General features: G+C 40.6%; 1 long non-coding RNA gene across 2 annotated transcripts; it reads left to right on the forward strand.

Annotated features, from left to right (window-relative positions):
* The first annotated feature begins 237 nt into the window (after positions 1–237).
* On the forward strand, positions 238–13,036 carry LOC138356387 (uncharacterized). Of its 2 annotated transcripts, XR_011224434.1 has the most exons (6): positions 238–252; positions 502–776; positions 3,137–3,325; positions 4,286–4,449; positions 5,694–5,792; positions 12,946–13,036. It is a non-coding gene; the product is annotated as an uncharacterized lncRNA (long non-coding RNA). The 2 variants fall into 2 exon arrangements; XR_011224433.1 differs by lacking the exon at positions 238–252 and having other exon boundaries at positions 477–776.
* The last annotated feature ends 735 nt before the right edge of the window (positions 13,037–13,771 follow it).

Here is a 13,771-nt window from a genome sequence, read left to right on the forward strand (position 1 = left end):
AGCCAGAAAACGTTAAAGATTATTTAAAAATACATGGTTGGAAGTTAAATCAACTCCATAGAACAATATTTTTGTTATAGATACTAATCGTTATTTGTTGGTATGCGTTCGCTACTTAAACTATCATGTACTGTATTTATGTAAAATCTCCCTGTTTCTTCGGACATGGAACACGGAACCTTACACGCTCTCTGATTTGCTGTTTAATAGAGATTCGCAAATAAGCTTATGATTGTATACGTTATCAAAAAGGTAGTGACAAAGTCAATTTTGCATTTTAATCACAGAGATTAGATCTTAGTGAGATAGGAAAGATATTCATATTTTAAAGAAGGATTTTTGAGCCATCGCTCTCCCTATCGATAGAAACTAACTTTTTTTTGTTATTATTAACAAGCTTAGGTATACACAGTAATGTGCTGCTACCCTATTCTATATGAAAGATTACATAGTGTATATCAAAAACTAGCTATAAGTTCATTAAATATTCCCATCTCACAGGATGGTTAGTTATACATGGAATCAGGGGATAAAATACCAGCCTCAATAAAAAAAAAATCAACTGTGACTAACAAGAACACCACTTACGGGCTATTCATGCCCGTGCTACCTTTTGGGTGGCTTAATCCTCATCAATCAATCACAAGAAACAAGGGATACATCTCCCGTCACGCAGGGTCCAGTCGCACCTCCACAGATCTCCAGTATCATCTATTGATACTGTTAATGGTTCAAGAGGACTACCACTTACGGGCCTACCTCAAGGTAACAATCAGGTGAGAACATAAAATATATGGTCACTGCTTCACAAGCGGGGATTTTTCTGGCGGGGGAGAAAGAAACAATTGCGCAGCGCGTCCCGCGGCGTTGCGCGGGCAGTTTGGGGCCGTATAAATACGGGCGCACAATGGGGCTCTGCCTCACTCTGCCTGCCCTCGCCACTGCCCTCGAAAAACCCTGCACCCTCCCCCCCTTTGCAAGCGGCTGCTTTTGTACCCCCGTCATGCTTTGCACAGTTGTCCCGATTGTCTCCCCACTGCATGTGGGAAGGGGGGTGCAGCGCCGGTCCCCAAGTGTCCCGCTGTCCGCAGCTAATACTTTGCCCAGTCTAGGTGCTAGTAAGCCCTACTTGTAGTCACACCCCCTTCTCCTTATCCATTAGGTCTTTTACGGCCTCTTGGCCGGGTACATTACGTGTTATGTGGTCTCTCGCTTATTAGTTATTCTTTGTGTCCTGCCTGTTATATCCTAGTGTTATATAATTACTACACATTTGCACTCGGCCTTAATTCTAGTACCAGTTAACCTTTAGGTTTCTGCAGAATTAGTTTCCATGTCACTATAGGCTAAGGTCTCATACTTACTACGGGTGTACCTTAAGTTAAATCTAGTCCTCGGACTTGGAATTGTTACTGTTAATTCTTACTTTATATATTTACTTTATATTTTTTGATATAAACGTTATATATTTACTTTATATATTTACATGTTCAATATTAAGTTTAATATAATATCAACTTGTTATAAGTCTATAATATAAACCGTGTTTAATATAGACTTTATATAATTACTTACTTTATATTTGAACTTTATATATTTACATGTTCTGCAGAATTTAATCCTCAATAAACTTTAACGCCCCATACTGCCAGTATCTTTCTCCCCCTGGTCAGAAAAAGGCTGATCTATTAGCCTCCGTTAGCAAAATTCGGGTACAGCATAAGAATATCTTCCAATATTCCTAAGTGTATGAAGCAATTACAGAGTTCAAAGTACCTTATACCATTTGGTCTGAAGTCACTTATAACATGGCAATCACAGATATAGTGTTGGTGAGTATGTCCCAGCTCTTGTTCACATAGTTTACAATTGGAATATTCACCATTGGGGGCTATTCATTACCTGCAGCCACCTGCGATACATATCGATATCCTAGCCTAATTCTGGCAATTACAATGTCACACTGTCATTGTGACACTAGTGGAAGTTTTATGCTGTCCGTTCATATAATTCTCGGTTCTAAACATGTTTACTTAGTTTAGTTCATTAATTATGCACCCCATATATCATCTTGTGGGCGGTAGTGGAAAAGGTTACAGAGGCACATAAACATGTCATAGCTCTTTATACTCTTGCTTTCTGGCTTTTGTGTGTCAGTGACTGCTCTTCTGTCTTCCCTAATTTCCTAAAATATTGCGGCTTTGACAGAAGAGATTGGAATGCCCATATCCCACTCAACTTCAGGCTTATCACATTCAGGTTTAGCTGCCTTGTTTGTGTCATCATGCTGGACAACACCTATATGAGAAGGTGTCCATACAAATGAGACTTTGAAACTCCTACTGTTTGCAATAATAATGTTGTTTATAATGGAAGTTACAACTACAACCTTTTGAAGATCAATGCTAATTTTATCTAGATAATGTAATAAACGAAAGTTTTCTATGTCAACAGAAAGGCAGAAATATAAGCTACACTTTAAATACTTGTCATAAATATAACTGAAGTGAAAGCGAAGATATATGCATTTGATACTGTACAGTTTCTTGATGGCTTGCTCTAAGAGTGTGAAGCCCTTCACACCAGCCTATAAATTGTGTAATTTATTTCCATATATGCTAATTAACCTTAAAATCTATATGTCAGAAGGAAGGAAGATGTAGACGTTAATGTGACAACATTTCAAGAAATATCTCTCTCTTTAAAGTTAAATAATACAATCCTATCGCCGGTGTCCGGACACATGAAAGCTACTTAGGTATCAGTGGCCAGCCAGTGTGGAGATCACAGGCTGTACAATACTGATAAATTATGTAATTCACAGAGATACGTTGATAAATATTAATGTTTTATATTTTATTAAAAATACAGATATATACTTTGTTTCATATGTTAAATGTAACAATATTTCAGTATATATTATATAAGCATAGTATATATAATTCAGTATATACAATATATAATAAGAGTGTCAGACCACGGAGGAAGAATTGAAACAGGAATTTCCTTTAGTACTTTCTTATATTAATACATCTTCAGAGCGAACCATTCCTTCTGAAGATGTATTAATATACGAAAGTACTTAGAGCATTATATTGTGGTTTTAATATTGAACAATTATACATATACGAAACAGACAAATCTGGTGTCCGAAATAGTAAAAATATTAGTGTGCGATGTGATCAATGTAAGGGGGATATTGGGTGTGCCTCGTATCCCCTACAACAACAAGAAGTTCGAGAGCGATGAGGCCGCCACCTACTAGTTTCAGGATGTCGTCGAATCTAAATCAACAATATACTACCGCCGCTACTTTCTCGGAAACGTAAGTACCTGCCGCTTTACTTCTCTCACCCTGCCTAGCCTGGCCTGGCCTGACCTGGCCTAGCCTAGCCAGACCTGACCAGACCTGACCTGGCCTAGCCTTACCTAGCCTAGTCTGACCTGGCCTAGTCTGACCTGACCTGGCCTAGCCTTACCCAACACTAATCACCACACGTGACAGCCCAAACGAATCGCAAATAAGTACACGTAACAAGTCATATGTCCGGACACTGTCACCTTGGGGACTGAGTGGTAACTATTGTATAGAAGAGCCGGCTCCCTGAGAGTGGTAAGAGGGCGTGATAAGAGGCTAACGTGTGGTCTTGAAGGAAGTCGATAAAGCAGACAATTTTCAAAAGGAAGGGCAGCATAACGAGCAGACAGGAATGGACAGACAGTCGGTTATCCCATAATGTGTAATACGCCCCAGGCATATCGGCATAAAGGCATATCAACAATCCCGAAACAAAGAACACAAACACTTGAGGATGTTAAAAAGTTTTTATTAATTTGGATACACAACAAGGAGTTAGCAGGTGATAGCATTTCAGAGGCCATCATTTGTGAGAAACCAAGGCATTTGCATGAAGACCTTTTAAAGAAAACCCCCTGGAACGAGGGGGGGGGGGAGATGAATCAAGTTTGAAAATGTGAAAAGTTTGTGTGACAATAGAGCCTCGTGGAAAACTTTTGCTGTGGTCATTACCTGGTGGAATGCACCCAGGATGGAGTATTAGGGCTATACATCTTTTAAATCATAAAAGTAATAAACATTTCTCATCAACCTTACAAACAATATTAACCTATTTTCATGTACAGTATTTCCCCCATGTGCATTTTAACAAAGTTGCTAAATTGCCTTTATCATTCTGTAAAATTTCAATTACAGTACTGTATGTATAATTTTGTTAGTATAAATGGACTGAATATTCTGAAATTGCTATTAATTTTACAATTTCAGATTCAAAGGTGGTCTGGACACCCAATTTGGTCAGACAGGTGAAGAGAGCATTTAGGATAGTTCGAAGAGATGAAGATGGTCACAATTGTGTTTGAAGAGGCAAACGCCCCCCTTTGCTCCTGACATTATGTTCAGCCTATTGACCCCTGCACACTTAACACAAGGTAGGTTGAAAACTCCTCCTTCATGTCATTGGTTCATTAGCCAGAAACTTAGGGCCCATGCAGGAATATCCCTAAAAAAAAAAGTGGCCCCAACAATGCATCCTCCAAGTCTGGAGGATGAGCAGGAGCATTGTCGAGAAGCAGGCCCTTTAGTGTCAAACTTTTCTCTTGCAGATATTTTTTGATGGCAGGGCAAACCACTCTACATCACAGTTTTTCTGCACGTTATATATTTTTTAAAACTCTTGGATTTTCGGAATGATACACGAGCAAGGGTTTAATTTTCAAATCGCCACACAGCACAAGAGTTAGCCTATCCTGACACAAGTTAGCCCAAGTTAGCTTGTGTCCGGGCAGTGACGTCTCCTCTTGGGTAATGTATGTCCTCTTCAGCAATTTTTTCCATTATAGCCATGTCTCCTCACAATTAAACACTTGTTGTGGAATATATCCATCAATACGGTATCTACAAAATCTTTAAAATCACGAACAAATCTTTCAGCCCCTACTTTGTCTGAGCTGGCACCCTCACCATGCCTCACAACACTATGAATACCACGTCTTTTTTCAAAATTTCTCAAACCATCCCCTACTCGCCTTAAACTCTTTCGTATCAGCAAAACTCATTCTAGGGGTTTTCTTTATAAGATCTTGCATGAAGATTTCATTGTTGACCAAACCACACACTGGAAATTGAATAGACGACGACATTTCGATCCGTCCTGGACCATTATAAAGTCGATTGTGATGAGATGAGGGAAGCAAGAGCATTAAGTAGGCAAGAGAGAGAGGTGAGGAGATGGCAAGTATGTACGTATGTACATGAATAAAACATGTACATACTTATACATAACGTGTGTAAATAGTGTAATAAACACAATAACAGTATTTTGGGAGGAGGAATGTAGGCGAGTAATGTGTTGGAGGAGGGAGGGAGGACTGGCAGGGTGTGGCAGCTCACTCATGTTTTTTGGGCTCACCATACCAACATAGTGGATCGTTATGGTGAATACATACGTAGATGGGTATATACAATGTGTGTATATAGTGTAATAACAGCAAAAACACTGTTTGATTGTAGAATATGTCGCATATATGAGGCCCATAATTTTGAGCATAGCGATGTTCTATACTTTGAATTATATAAATTCCACAAATTACACACTTTTAAATAATATTACAGCAAAAAAAAAGAAGAAATGAATGAGAAACTTCAAAATAATTGCGCAACATTTTATTCGCAGCAACTGCCGTCACACGGGGTGGCGGGGCTGACAGACCCCCATCGCTCTAACGCTCAGCGCCCATAATTTGCTCAACTTCCCAGCTCCATCGCAGCTAAAGTAAGTCACATACAATATTTTTTGTTTAGTTTCCCCGTGATCAGACTCTGCATTTTAACAATATAAGAAGAGAAAAAACATTTTTGGAAAGAATTTATTTCTTGTGCACCAGGGTGTTATTTGGAGACAGAGCAGTTCAGTGGTTAACTACTAAATTTTTTTTTCTCCCACACACGTACCCCCCTAGGAAGCAGCCTGTAACAGCTAACTCCCAGATACCTATTTACTGTTAGGTAACAGGGGTCATCCCCTTTTGTACAAAGAATCTGCTAAAGCTTTTAGGGCTAATCTTTGACACTCATTTGTCTTTGTCGCCCCATATTTTTTACGTCCGAGTTGAATGCTCTAAGGCCCTTAACTAACTTTAGGTCATGTCCCATACTTGGGGAGCTAATCAACACTGCTCCTCTCTTTACATTCCTCTCTCGTTCTGTCTAAACTCCGATTATGGCCCTGTTTACTCGTCTGCTTCTCCTGCTACCCTTCACCATCCGGACACACTGCATCATACTGGGTTACGGCTCAGCTCTGGTACCTTTCCTTCGACACCTACCCTAAGCCTGTATGTTGAAACTGGCGTCCTGTTTCTACAGGATCGCCATGATCGCTACTGTCTTCTCCACCTTGCACGGTCCTTACAGCACCCTCACTCTTGCTTATGTCATGCCTTGACCTTTACCCATCCTGTGGTTCCTGTTCCCCTTCACCACCTATCTCTTTCTGTACGGTTGTCTCTCTTACAAAATGCTCTTTCAGTTTGTGTTACCAATATTTCCCCTCGTGTCATTCCGTCTTTGCCCCTATGGAGGGTTCCCCGTTCCTAAATTCTGTAAGCCTTGACCCACATGACTTAAACTTTTACCCCTCCTACAGTTCTAAATCACCTTTTCCTTGAACACTTTTCTTCACACTTGCACTCTATTTCCGTCTTCACCAATGGCTCTTAAGTCTGCAGACGGTGTAGGCTACTCTGTTGTTTTTCCTGACTGCACCTTTGTGTCTCCTGCCTCCGGAGACTAGCATCTTCATGGCAGAACTTTATGCTATTCTCTATGCTCTTCATTAACTCTTTTCTTGCTGTCAATCCTCCTCTGTGTTTGTAGTTGACACTTGCAGTGCCCTCATGGCTCTAGAATCCTTTAATCCAGTCCATCCTTTGGTAGTTGAAATTCAACATTGGCTGTTTCTTATCTCCAGTAGATTTAAGACAGTGGAATTTCGCTGGATTCCCACCCATATTGGTGCGTTCTTAAATGAGCGTGCGGACACTGCCGCTAAGGAAGCTATCCGCACCTGTCCCATCTCCCGTAAAGGTATTCCTTATTATGACTTTTACCCAGTTATTCATTTCCCCATTCTTGCCCGTTGTCAGGGTTGTTGGTCTTCTGTTACTGGTAACAAATTGCGTGCTCTTAAGAGTAGTGTGTTCCCGTGGCCTTCCTCCTACCACCGTAACCGGTGGTGGGAAACGGCTCTGGCGAGGTTGTATATTGGTCATACACGTTTAACTCACGGGCACTTAATGGAGCGCTGCCCTGCTTCTTATTGTCCAAACCGTTGTCTCTACACATCCAGACTTCCAGGACTTACGTGTCTTGCTTCCCGACCATCCCTCACTGTCAATTGTCCCTCGATAAAATTCTTGGTAAATTCAATACCTTTGATATTGTTCGCCGTATGCATTTTTGTTCTTGTATTGGCGACGTTAGTGATATTTAGCGCACTATGATTATCCCACACATTTGATGGTTTGATAATTACTGTACTGTATAGTACTTTGGTTTGGAATGTATCAAATAAAGTTGTTTCATGTATTCAAATGTGTGCTCTCCCTCACATAATTGAAAGAAATGCTGCTATTGGCCTTGCAGTGTGTAAGTTGCAGGTGGAAACAAATGAAAATTATCAAATAAATAATTAAACAATTTACTGAAATAGTAATGAACAAAAATAACACATGACAATACTTGACTATCATGTAATGCAAAGGTGAACAAGTTAGTATGACCTTAAATGCAAAAAATAAACTATAAGCAATGAATAAAAGTATGAAGATATACTGGTGTTCTGAAGACAGCTACCATACCACCATGGCATCAGTCACACGACGTTGGCTGGAAGTGGACGACGGGTTAGAGACACGAAGGTGATCCTAGAGCACTAAGGGAGAGATTGCCTCTCCAGGGAGGCAGCGCTCTTTATATAGTCCGTCGGTGATGACTCATCCAGTGTCAACACGAGGTGGACATCCGGTCAACTAGCAAACTGCTCGTTGTGGCTGGCGGTGCCTTTGTGTTGAGCTGTACCACTGTCAGTTGAAGGCGGCTAACTGCTTGTTTGTGGGGACAAACTGCCAGTTAGCAGTGGCGCCCGGCTTGCCTCCGAGTCGTACCAGGCCGTGCCAGGCCCTGGGGGGTATGGAGAGGTGGCAGGACTGATGACTCTTCTGGGCTGGTGTAGATGTATAATACTTCCAGTGCAGAGGCATTGAAGGTGAAGGGAAAAGGCAGTTCCACTGCTATGCAGGGGATTCACGTGACACTTGTGAAGGCACAGAAAGTCTGGAGGCCCTACTGAAGCCAGTCCAAGTATTAAATAAAACCCCTGAAGTACACCGGTGAAGGGTAAAGTGAAGGGTGAAGCAAAACCGTATGCCCCAACTTCAGGCACACACAGAAAATCACGTTTTGGTCCCGCCTCTCAACTGTGTATTTGAAGTTGGGGCATATGGTGTTGAACTGCTTCTTCAGCCTTCACCAGAGTGCTTGTAGGTCTTACGTAAGACGTTGACTCAAGGAGGGGCCTCAAAACTTGCTGTGATTTATGGGGAAATCCAGTTGTAAGACTTTTACAAAGTCTGTAATATACTGTGGTAGAGTATGCAGCTGCCAGTGCCTTGGGCAAGGGTTTACGTCGCCTCACAGCTCCAGTGGATTTTCTGCTTGGTGTATATCAGGTTGTGATTTTGTGTGTGTACCGTATTGTTATGATCGCCGTCTGATAAGTCCTTTCTGGCCTCAAGAGTCATTTTTACCCACCTAGAAAGATTGCAGATGGCCAAAGCAGTTATTTAAGTTAAGAAGGGACAAGTCTTTAACAGAATTTTGCATAATATTTGACTGTAAAGGGGTAAATTGAGGTAGATTGAAAAACAAAATAGTGAACCGGGCAGGCGTTACTCACAATTAGGCGAGTACACTCGGGAACTTTTAAAGTGCAACCAAACATGCTTTAGGCTCTCACAACAAGAGGTGAGTGGTGGTGGCTCAGGTGCTCAGCCAATCAGAGCACCTAAGGAGGGAGGGCAGGAATGAGAGGGGGGTGGTATGTGGAAGTTTGGTGACAGTTGTGTGTAGCTTGTTCATCTTCATTGTAAGTTTCATGGCTTGGTGTGCATTTCCCTAGTAAATTTAATTAGGGAAAAATTCAGGTGTTTGATTTTTTAAATCAACTTTTTAAATGTTGAGTTGTTAAAGCCTCAAAGTGGATGGAGTTGGTTTGGGAGTATGGCATCCTCATGCTGTTGCGTGCTCGCGTGAGGTAGCAAAGGTGATGTAAAGTTGTGGGGTGTACATGCTTGGGACGTCCTCTCTCGGGATGGCTGGTGTTAGACCTGCGTGTTTGTCGGTTGTTGAAAAGCCGTTGTCATCCTTTGCTGTTGTGGTATTGATTTTACATTGTTCATCTTGTAATTAATACTGTAGTGCGATATCTAGGGCTACCATTTGTAGGTTTAAAATGTCTAATACAAACAGTTGTCCAATGAGTTTTAATAGGAAATATCATCCACCAAGCACCATTGTACAATTATATTAATTGATAGTATATGGATTGTGCAGAACTGCTTAGAATGATCTTTAACACTTGGCTATATTGGTCATGTCAAATACCTGCACGGTGAATGCTCAAAGACCCTTTCTTTATTCAGTGTTGTCACATACCTCATGGGGGTATGGATAGGCAAACACTCATTCGGTTAAACTTGCCTTGTAGTACTTTCAGAGCTCAGTAATTTGGAATCTGGTTAGCACTTTCCAAATAAATTGACCTTTAAAGTGAATTCCTATTTAGGTTTAAAACATTATACCGAATGAGAAAGTCGGATTATATAGCCGAACACCAGAAATGTTGTTATTCAATTTGGTTGCCTAAAGCACATTCAAGGACTACACATTACATGGCATTCCAGGATTCCTCTATACCTTGCCTTATGCTGTAAACATTGCCACAACCCTGTGTTTTATTGATTTAAATGGCCACAGGGAGGCATACAACACTGCAGATTATGATGTCATTAGTTATCCACTTTGCTGACAAGTGGGCTGACTGATGTTCATTGACACCTGTATCGGGCTTCAATTTAATCGCCAGGAGATCACCCTCTCACTAGACTCGTCTGTAGGAAGTAGAGTATAGTATCTCAAATTACCTTGGATCATAAATAGCATAAGACTTGGGGGTAGGAGAGGGTTGCAGTGTTTGTCATGGCTCTCAGTTGTTCCTGGTATTAGGCAATTTAGTTCTGGAATCATTTTTGTTGGCCAATGTTAAACTTTTTCGAAAGTAGATGTTTTTCTGAAAGGGATGGGGGGGGGGGAACCTCTATGCTTGGATACAGTTATCTAAGTGAATACTTAGATTTATACAGTAGAATAACTACCTTCTTTTCCTTAGTCAAAAAGGTTGCTTGTTTATTTCTAGGGACTTGTATTTTCTTTTATTTTTAACTGCAGCAACTTTCAGTGAATGATAGATTCTTACTGAAAGGACCTTTACTTCATTGTTGTTGCTTTATGGTCATCTCATTGTGTACAGGGATTCCGCGAAGCTTTTGGGGTTAGTCTTTGACACTCGTTTGTCTTGGTCAGCCCATATCTCTTGCCTCCGAGTTGAATGCTCTAAGGCCCTTAACCTCCTTAAGGTTTTGTCCCATACTTCTTGGGGAGCGGATAGGCGCACGCTCCTCTATTTGCACTCCTCTCTCGTCCTGTCTAAACTCAATTATGGTTGCCCTGCATACTCTTCTGCTTCTCCTTCTATTCTTCGCCATCTTGATGCTTTGCACCATACTGGGTTGCGTCTCGGCTCTGGTGGCTTTCGTTCGACTCCCGCCCTTAGTTTGTATGTTGACACTGGCTTTCTCTCTCTTCAGGACTGCCGTGATCGCTACTGTCTTCGCTATCTTGCGCGGTCCTTCCAACATCCTTCCTCTCGCCTCTGTCGTGCATTGACTTTTCCTCCTCCTGTGTTGTTTTTCCTGACCGTACTTACATGTGTCGCCTCCCTTCGGAGGCTAGCGTCTTTACGGCAGAACTTTATGCTATTCTCTATGCTCTTCGTCTCTTGCTTTCTCGTTCCTCCTTTGTGGTTGTAGTTGATTCTCGTAGTGCCCTCATGGCTCTAGGGTCCTTTAATCCTGTCCATCCGGTGGTCATTGAGATTCAACATTGGCTGTTTCTTATTTCTAGTAAATTTAAATCAGTAGAGTTTTGCTGGGTTCCCAGCCATATTGGTGTTTCAATGAGCGTGCGGATGCTGCCGCTAAGGAAGCTGTCCGTTCTTGTCCCATCTCCCGTAAAGGTATTCCTTATTCCGACTTTTATCCTGTTATTCATTCTTCCCCGTTGGCCCTCTGTGGTTGGTAACAAGCTGCGTACTCTCAAACTTAGTGTGTCCCTGTGGCCTTCCTCCTACCACCGTAACCGGCGGTGGGACACTGCTTTGGCACGGCTGTGGGTTGGTCATACCCGCTTAACCCACGGTCACTTAATGGAGCGCCGCCCTGCTCCTTATTGTCCGAATTGCGTTGTCCCTCTTACAGTTGTGCATATCCTTGTTGAATGTCCCGACTTCCAGGACGAGCATGTGTCTTGCTTTCCGACCGTCCCTCGCAGTCACTTGTCCCTCGATAGAATTCTAGGTGAATCGGATACTTTTGATATCGTTCGCCTTATGCGTTTTTGTTCTCGTATTGGCATTCTTGGTGATATTTAGCGCCCTCTGATTATTTCGCACTTTGGTGCCTTCTTTTGGTAATTACCTTACCTTCATTGTTGTTTCATTTTAATGTGGTAGTTGATATGGATTGTTCTGGCTCACGTGCAAGGTCTTGGATTTTTTTCCGTTTTATATTGAGAAATTGCCAGTCTTGTTACTATTTGTAGAATTAGAGATCTGCATTAAGGCCTCAATATAATATTCTTTATAACATGTTATCAGCAATTTTTGTGGTTGGTAATATTTAGATTAATGTCAGTGATGTATATGACAAGGGTTAAGACCCCATGTGGTATGATAGCATTTTTCCCAGTCATTTCTTTAACAAATGAAAAGGTCCTCGTAACCATTCTTTTGTCCTTTCTACCATGTACCTGTTTGTTGCTTCTTGGTCTTTCATTTGGTACTTTACCAAAGGCCATTGTTCTAATAGTCAATGTTGCAATTACCATTTCTAAAAAAAGAGCAGGTCCATTAGGCTGGGTTTGTTTTTAGCAAACAAAGTTTTACAAAAAAAATTCCATTCCTTCAGGACCTTGCAGATGTTAGGTCAAACTAATTGAGTTACTTGTTTTGACCTTTCAAACAATGATGGTTTTAATCTAGGTAAAATATTTCAGAATATCTGAAGTTTGGCAGACAAATCATTTAAGAGCTTTGATTAAATTCAAGTTACCAAAGACTGTGAAAACCATGTTGTATAGATGCTTCAGTGTCACTTTTCAATGTTTGATAAAGTTAATGATCTTTAGTTAATTTAATCGTAATTTGTACAAAGCTTAGGTGTTGCATAGCTTTAAATTCTTTCAAATATGAAATCTAAGATATTGACTAAAGTTTCTTCCACTTTAATATTAAGCTAACAAATATTGCAAATTAGTCAATGTAAATTGAGTAGGTAGTCCACATTTACATCGCTTCAATGCATTTTGCATGCACCTATGTAACAAGTTACAAATAGGTGTAAATTTTACCAAGTATTTATTTTCAAAGTAAAAAAGTTTCAGATGTTTAAACATTGCATCAATAGTAGTAAACAACAATTTCCAGCATAATTTCAGGATAAGGTATATAAAGTAGTTTCATTAAAATTGTTTTATTTAATAAGTTTTACAAATAGTATTTATAATACATCTAATATTTATTACTGTTTCAGGTTGTGGGCCAGATGCTCCTAGATGAACCAAAGATCCAAGACAACTCCAGAGACAATCACCTGTAAAACAACAATAAACATTAAACAGGGACACTACTTTTATTATCACCAATGCCTAATAATAAGTCCAAAAAAACCTAACAGCCTATCTTTTAAGATAGGCTCAGCAAGGCCTATCCCTTCCTCTGATTTCAGTGCAGAGCTTGTTCCCTGAATGGGTGCATTACATCCACCACTTTAGTGCCATCAACACATTGTACATATGCTTTACTGAAAGCACTGTACAATGCATGCCAGGTACTAAAGTTTTAGATGCATCCACCCATTCAGCAAACAAGCCCTGTGAGAATTAACAATGTAACCATTGTTAAGGGTCCCTAAACCTATGCAAATCTAGTCCATCTATTAGATGGGTAGTAGAGCAAAGCTCTGAAAAAGCCAAGCCAGGGATGTCTGCAGGACTGCCTGGTCCCCTTTTATGAAATGGGGTAGGATCAGTACAAACTGCATCATCCCCTGTGGGTTGTAACAGTAGGACATGGTTACACACCTATAAATGGACTAGATAAGAGAATTAAGATTAGGTCATTGATATAGCTAAAACTTCAAACTCACCCACTTTTGTAGATTTCCTTTTGCAGAGTAAAGGAGCCTCACTCCAAGCCAGTCCATGCATCATAATCACTTTCACCTGAAAAATATTTCAAATTAATTTCAGATTTAAAGCCAATCTTTCTTTACTTTTCAAATTGGCATTCACTACTTTACAAATTCAGATGGAAAAAATTTCTTTAAGGAATTTACCTTTCCTACATATTCTAGTAGC

Source organism: Procambarus clarkii, chromosome 72 (genome assembly GCF_040958095.1).
Source record: "Procambarus clarkii isolate CNS0578487 chromosome 72, FALCON_Pclarkii_2.0, whole genome shotgun sequence".
NCBI classification, from domain to species: Eukaryota; Metazoa; Arthropoda; class Malacostraca; order Decapoda; family Cambaridae; genus Procambarus; species Procambarus clarkii.